We start from the raw sequence: 6,759 nt of genomic DNA, 5'->3' as shown, positions 1-6,759 counted from the left end.
TGTACTTGTCAGTAGATTTAAATCAATATATTACTGCTGCATAACTTTCCTTCCTTTATATTGATAAAGGACTTGCTTATTCTTGTTAAAGTGAATGAGATATTACTTATGTGTAAGCTTTAAATGGTAACATTACTGAGACTAACTGGCCACTGCATTGTTCACAACTGTAAGACCCTCACAGGCTTCCATGTCTCCTGCTCTAATTTTGAAAACAAGTGAAAGTTGTGCTCGCCACTAACTTTTTAACCAGTAAGTGGGGGTGCAATGAGGCTGTGACCACAAAATTCATACAGACAGCAACAAGAGATCCTCTGCACTCACCCATTATCAATATATATAGTACATTAAGACATTCCGTGCATTAAGCTACCAAGCAATGCCCTGCTCAGAGATTTGTCCAAATATTGCAATATACTTCAAGCTGGCCAACTACTTAAATCATCCCCAGTCTTGTGCAGCTGTACACTCACTTGTAACGCATTAAGAGTTCTACTGCTTTCAATATACATTTAACAAAGGAACTGATTTTTACCATGCTGATAAAACTTAGTCCCTTTGTTAACTGTATACTGATGCAGTAGAATTCCTAATGAATCAGTTAAAAATGAGTGTACAACTGGTCAGACCAGGGATGACAATCCCTGTTTTGCTAAAAGGGGAGGGCATTTACTGCCCTACTTTGCCTGTGTGCCATACTCTACCTGTGTGTGCCATACTCTGCCTGTCCTATGCTGCCTGTGTGTTTGCGTGCCATATTCTCCCTGCCCTACCCTGCCTGTGTGTGCCATACTCTGCCTGCCCTACGTTGCCTGTGTGTGCCATACTCTGCCTGCCCTATGCTGCCTGTGTGTGCCATACTCTGCCTGCCCTACGTTGCCTGTGTGTGCCATACTCTGCCTGCCCTATGCTGCCTGTGTGTGCCATACTCTGCCTGCCCTATGCTACTTGTGTGTGCCATACTCTGCCTGCCCTATGCTGCCTGTGTGTGCCATACTCTGCCTGCCCTATGCTGCCTGTGTGTGCCATACTCTGCCTGCCCTATGCTGCCTGTGTGTATCATACTCTGTCTGCACTATGCTGCCTATGTGTGTCATACCCTGCCTTCCCTATGCTGCCTGTGTGTTTGCCATATTTAATGGGTTTCCATCACACTTGTAAGAAATTTGTCAGAGGGGTGCACGCAGCATCATATGTTCACCTCCACACCTTCAGACTTCAATTTATCGAAATTGCAGCACTCCCATTTAATATTATTCATATTTTTTCACATAAGGCACAAACACAGCAATGTTTTGGACCTCCTGGTCCTTTCTCAAGCTAACAAAGAATCATTTAAGACACCTACAGCTCACTTATATATTCAAATATAACATTGCCCCCTAATGGTTATACAGTTATATAGTGTTTGAAACAAAGTAACCCCAACACATCCCTTTAACAACATACAATGTTATCCTTTATCATGAAAAGGATTAAGGGATGTTTGCGGATAACAAGCTGTATTTCTAGACAGTGTTAAATAAAGTGCTGTCTTGTATAAAATAGCGTTAACATAATTTTGCCTCTTTATAGCTCCCTGTTAAGGCCTCACCTTGAGTATACAAAGCAGTTTTGGGCTCCAGTCCTTAAAGGGGTTGTTCATCTGAAAATTAACTTTTAGTACGACGTAGAGCTTGATATTCTGAGACAGTTTGTAATTGGCCTTTGTTTTTTATTTTCAGTGGTTTGTGAATTATTTAGCTTTCAGCAGCTCTCCCATTTAAATTTCAGCAGCTAGGTTCTGATTACCATAGCAACCAAACTGTTTCAATGAGACACTGGAATATGAATAGGAGAGGGGCTGAACAGAAATATAAGTAATGAAAATAGCAGTAACAATAAAGTTGTAGCCTCACAGAGAACCAGTTTTTTGGTTAGGGGACTAGATTACTCTATACAAGTACATTAGAGGGCATTATAGACTGATAGCATAGAACCATAAGCCATCCCTTTTAACTTTAGGAGCTATCATTTGAAGCAACATAGGGCAGTGAGGTTGTGGAAATCCCTGCCAGGTGATATTCTGGAAAAGCTTCTCTCTACCAAAAGAAACACAGGATTTCTTGTCTTCTTTTGTGTAAACATGTTCTTCAGTATCAGACTTCGAATCCTTTATTCCTGAGCTGAGTCTGTGCAGCTCTCTCCCTCTCGCCCTCCTTTCTCCTGCTCCCCCTCCCATAATAATTCAGAAGTATTCACTCCCCTCCCATCAGAATGTGTGATCTATGCTATGGGGGACCAAGCTAAAATGGTGGCTGGTGTCGTAAACAAAGGGAGGGAGGTTCTTGGGCTCTTTACTCAGGTATGGTAAAGCATTCTGCAGAATAAATATATGCCACATTATATGGCAATAATGTGGCAAATCTATTGGCAGTAACATGCCAAAATTACTTTCCTTCTTCTTTAAGATCTACACTTAGTTTTGTACAGGTACTGTATTAGTATATATAGTTTATATATGTAAGTGTATAGATAGGAAGTGAAGTATGTGTGTATACAGTACATGTGGTTCTTTTTAAATTCTAATTAACTATGTAACTATGTAATATAGTGAGTTAAAGGAGAAGGAAAGCTACTCAGACATTTTATTTCCGGTAGATTAACCACAATAGTGCAAGCTAGAACACTAGTTAAAAGGACAGAACAAACATAGGAAATCCACAATTTTGCAGGAGAAAATGATTTTTCTCGAATTAGAAAAATGTAATGAAATCATTATGCAACTCAGGATGAATTCAGATTTGCAGAAAGGAATACCTGCATAACTGGTTTTACTGGAATCTGAGCTGATCTGGGTTTGCGTGAGTTTGTGTCACAACACATGCACAGTGCGTGCTCGCATTTTGATGCGCATATGCAATGCATTTAAATTAACTTATCTTCCTTGTGACACTGCTCTGCCTGGTACCTGGCCCTGTATCTCCTATTAATGTACTAACACAACAGGGCCGGCCTTACCAACTGTGGGGCCCAATTGGAACCATTTTTGCGGGGCCCCCTTAGTAAATTGTGAATTATGCTTAGTGCAGAGGATTCCCTATGTTGCCATAGTTTTATAGTTTTTTAGGCTGTTCCTGCTGAATTGTGCTTAATACAGGCACAACTCCCAACATTTTAAAAACGCGTAGCATGGCAACATTTTTTTTTTTGCCATGCCCATGGAAAGAATGCAATTTGCCATTCAGTGTACTCCCATTCTCAGACTCACCCAACACTAGCAGAACAGAGCAGCACTGAGCAGCGTTCATGTGGCTGTCATGGAGCAAACTTAGGGGGCTGTCCCTGCTGAATTGTCCTTAGTAGAGGGGAATCCTTATGTGCCATAGTTTTATGGTCTGTACAGGCTATAAGCAAACTTAGGGGGCTGTTTCTGCTGAATTATGCTTAGTACAGGGGAATCCCTATGCTGCCATAGTTTCATGGTATCTCTCTGTACAGGCTATAAGCAAACTTAGGGGCTTTCCTGCTGAATTGTGCTTAGTACAGGGGAATCCCTATGCTGCCATAGGTTATGAGCAAACTTAGGGGGCTGTTCCTGCTGAATTATGCTTAGAACAGGGGAATCCCTATGCTGCCATAGTTTTATGGTATCTCTCTGTACAGGCTATGAGCAAACTTTTTTTTTTTTTTAAAGATTTTATTTTGCATATTTTATATTTACAAACAATTGAACAAGAGAAAAAACAGAGTAGAAAAGAGAGGAAAGGAGAGAAAAGCAGATAAAAGAGGGGGGGGGGGAGGCTAAGGTACCAGTTCTGGTTGCACAGGGCTAATGATCCTCCATAATCACCAAATTTATAGGTCCAGCCACGAGCCCCATACGGCATTAAATTTCTCCGGGCACCCTCTAGCTAGATAGGTCAGTTTCTGACTGGGAAGGGAATCATCCACCAATTTCCGCCAAAATTGGAGAGGAGGAGGATCTAGAGACTTCCAGTGCATTAGAATGGATTTCTTAGCGTAGTAAAGCAGCTGCAAATAGCACAGTCTAGAGTAGGGGTGGAGGTGCAGGTCACCGGTTAGTCCTAGCAGACAGAGTTCAGGGGAGCGTATGTTTGGGAAGGCAAGCTTCTCATTGAGGAACTGTAGAACCTCCCCCCAGAATCTCTGTATCACTGGGCAGGACCAGAAAACATGGAACAGAGTACCAACATGGCTTCTGCACTTGGGGCATTGGTCAGACACATTTTCATAAATTTTGGCCAGGCGGTAGGGGGTTAGGTACGCTCTGTTTTTATCTGGATGTATCTGTCCCTCATACAGATTGATATTTCTGTCACTTGCTTAAGAGCATCCGACCACATATCGTTGTCGAGCGCCGGGATGTCACTCTGCCATTTGATTTTGGCTTTCTGCAGAGGGGAAGGGCCTGAGGCAGACAGTATGGTGTACAACCAGGAGAGAGGTTTGGACAGGTCCAGTCTGTGGAGATAGGTCTCCATGGTTGTTTGCGCTACCCTTAGTGGTCTTGCGGGGAATTGAATAGTAAAGGCATGGCGTAACTGCAGAAATCTAAAAAACATGTCTGGGGATTCACCTCTTGTCTGAGTGTGTCATATGTTTTGCATTCTCCCCCGGTAAGAATGTCCCCTAGAGTTTTGATACCTAGCTGTGCCCATCTTGCAATATCTGGGAGAGCGTGAAAGTGTGGGAGCTGCTTATTGCCCCAAAGTGGGGTCCGTGGTGACCAAGTCTCAAGCGAGCCATGGACCAGCTTCTGTGATTTCTGGAAGGCCTGTACCATAGTGGCCATGAGGGGTGTGGCTATGAGCAAACTTAGGGGGCTGTTCCTGCTGAATTGTGCTTAGTACAGGGGAATCCCTGTGCTGCCATAGTTTTATGGTATCTCTCTGTACAGACTATGAGCAAACTTAGGGGGCTGTTCCTGCTGAATTGTGCTGCTTTTAATCAAGGAGATAGGAAATGGCTCATACAAGGCACTATAAGCAGCAATATAGCATAATCATTGGAAAATTCATACTCCCCCATTTTACTGCAGTTAAGGTGGAAATGGTGCTACGTGTGCCATTGTCCTTGCCCAGTTATAGATCCATCCATCAGATGAAAATGCCAAATAAGGGGCCCCGCACTGCACTGAAAAACAGTAGCTTTCACTCCCCCCTCCCTTCCACCCACAGACATTTAAGCTCAGGGGCTCATTTATCCCCTGCTGAGTTATTTAAAAAAAAAAAAACATGTGCACGGACTTCTAGTTACATTTACCTCTTATCGCATCAACACGAGAGGAAAACTCGTTGAGCAAAGAGGTTCAAAGGTCATGCCCTGTGTCCAATCGCATTGCAGCACAGCCCCCTGGGAAGGAGTTTTCCTCTGGTGTTGATGCGATAAAAGGTATTTGTAACTAGAAGTCCGTGCGGGTGGAAGGGAGAGAGGGGAGAGTTAAAGCTATTCTTTTTCAATGGAGCGCGGGGCCTCCATTGGCGCGGGGCCCGATTGGGTGCAATAGGTGCAATTGGCCTAGGGCCGGCCCTGAACACAACAAATTACTGCACTGACAGAAGCTGTATGGGATCTGCAGGGTGATTACCTACAGATCCAGTGATAGCTGCTAACCCTACCTTTTCTGATGCTGGAGGGCCTTCAGTTTCCCCTTAAGGAACTGCTGTTTCTTTTCCTACACAATCTTAAAAACCTAAGGTTCACCTACCCCATTGTTTTGATGGGGATAAAACAAAGTTCTGAGCTTTTGTCAACAACTGCAGACATCTTTTTTTACCCTGCAACCACGTACGGTACTTATGCTTCTGAACAGACTATAGTTGGCGTGGTGATTTTACTCCTCTCTGGCAACTGCAAGCTTGACCCTCAAGCCTTCTTTCAAGACATGACTGCTCTCTATGATGACCGCAAATGGTCTAGAACTACAGAAGCTGCCCTATGGGGTCTGCAACAAGGTTCTCACCCTATGGAGGACAATGTCACTGATTTCCATAAATATGCAGTTGACTGGAAAACATCACTTTTGCATCATTCTATCCACAAGATCCCTGAAAATGTTTCTTTTGATATTGTCTCAACTCCCATCTGCCTTTTAATTTTGGGTCTCTCCTGGTTACAGTCTCAGAATCCTTCAAATAATTGGGTCACAGGTGAGATTACATTTTTTTCAGTCAAGCTGATGCTTAAGGTTTATGTTTGGGGAACAAGCAACCAATGTTCATACTACCCTTTTACTAAGGCACTTTTATGCCTCACATCCTCTGAAAACTGGCCTTTAGCATGCTCAGAAGGCATGGCTTGGGGGGGAGCAATGTAAGGTAGCATCTTTGAGATTGTCAGCACACATGCAGTGTTCGACTGATTCTGGACACAGGGATGCAAGTGCTTCATGACCCACACACTGTGCATGCTTGCATTTTGATGCAAATGCTTTTATATAGATAATTCAAATGTATCTTTCTTGCAAAGTGATTGTAGCTTTCAGTGTGACACTGAGCGTTCATCTTGTTGTTCCTGCTTTTGTTCCTTTAAATGCTGTTACTTGTTTGGCTCTCTGCCTGGTACCTGACCCTGCTTCTCTGCTGCCTCTGACATCGGCGTGTCCTTGACCATGACTTTGCATTTACCGTTGTATAATGTGACTCGGATGTGTCTTCCTGCTACAGCACTTCTGCCAGTCCTGTTACTAGGGATGCATAGACTCCACTATTTTAGGGTCCGGCTGAACCCTGATTACTTTGTGAAAGATTTGACCGA

This window comes from Xenopus tropicalis, chromosome 8 (genome assembly GCF_000004195.4).
Source record: "Xenopus tropicalis strain Nigerian chromosome 8, UCB_Xtro_10.0, whole genome shotgun sequence".
Classification (NCBI taxonomy): domain Eukaryota; kingdom Metazoa; phylum Chordata; class Amphibia; order Anura; family Pipidae; genus Xenopus; species Xenopus tropicalis.
This window is presented reverse-complemented; position numbering follows the sequence as displayed.